Below are 1,441 nucleotides of genomic sequence, written 5' to 3'. Positions count from 1 at the left end.
ACGCTAGATTAGCACCGCCCTAGAGATCCAGCACAGAAGCCCTCCCACTGCAGACACAGTGGACTCTCATAGCCAGTTAGCCTGGAGGTCAAATCACCCCTGGTATTGCCTACAATAATCAAGGCTTAACTACAACAAGACTGCGCACAAAGACCACTAGGGGGTGCACCAAGAAAGCATAAATAATGCGGAGACAAAGAAACAGGACAAAACTGTCAATGGAGGATATTGAATTCAGAACCACACTTTTAAGGTCTCTTAAGAACTGTCTAGAAGCCGCCGATAAATGTAGTGAGATCCTCAAGAAATCTAATGAGACCCTCGATGTTATGATAAAGAACCAACTAGAAATTAAGCATACACGGACTGAAATAACGAATACTATACAGACTCCCAACAGCAGAACAGAGGAGTGCAAGAATCAAGGCAAAGATTTGAAATGCGACGAAGCAAAAAACACCCAACCAGAAAAGCAAAATGAAAAAAGAATCTGAAAATACGAAGATAGTGTAAGGAGCCTCTGGGACAGCTTCAAGTGTACCAACATCAGAATTATAGGCGTGCCAGAAGAAGAGAGAGAGCAAGATATTGAAAACCTATTTGAAGAAATAATGACAGAAAACTTCCCCTACCTGGTGAAAGAAATAGACTTACAGGTCCAGGAAGCGCAGAGAACCCCAAACAAAAGGAATCCAAAGAAGACCACACCAAGACACATCATAATTAAAATGCCAAGAGCAAAAGACAAAGAGAGAATCTTAAAAGCAGCAAGAGAAAGAAACTCAGTTACCTACAAGGGAGTACCCATACGAGTGTCAGCTGATTTCTCAACAGAAACTTTGCAGGCCAGAAGGGAATGGCAAGAAATATTCAAAGTGATGAATAGCAAGAACCTACAACCAAGATTACTTTATCCAGCAAAGCTATCATTCAGAACTGAAGGTCAGATAAAGAGCTTCACAGATAAGGAAAAGCTAAAGGAGTTCATCACCACCAAACCAGTATTATATGAAATGCTGAAAGGAATCCTTTAAGAAGAGGAAGAAGAAGAAAAGGGTAAAGATACAAATTATGAACAACAAACATGCATCTATCAACAAGTGAATCTAAGAATCAAGTGAGTAAATAATCTGGTGATCATAATAGAATCAGGGACATAGAAAGGGAATGGACTGACTATTCTTGGGGAGAAAAGGGGTGTGGGAGATGCGGGAAGAGACTGGACAAAAATCGTGCACCTATGGATGAGGACAGTGGGTGGGGAGTGAGGGCGGAGGGTGGGTTGGGAACTGGGAGGAGGGGAGTTATGGTGGGGAAAAAAGAGGAACAAATGTAATAATCTGAACAATAAAGATTTAATTAAAAAAAAAGATAATATTAGTATCAAAATCAAGCAGAGAAGTGGGAATGCTGTATAGTGAAGGAAAGGGAAGACTTCAGG

The sequence above is a fragment of the Myotis daubentonii genome, chromosome 5, assembly GCF_963259705.1.
Source record: "Myotis daubentonii chromosome 5, mMyoDau2.1, whole genome shotgun sequence".
Classification (NCBI taxonomy): domain Eukaryota; kingdom Metazoa; phylum Chordata; class Mammalia; order Chiroptera; family Vespertilionidae; genus Myotis; species Myotis daubentonii.
The sequence above is the reverse complement of the archived record's forward strand: the minus strand, read 5'-3'. Positions refer to the sequence as shown.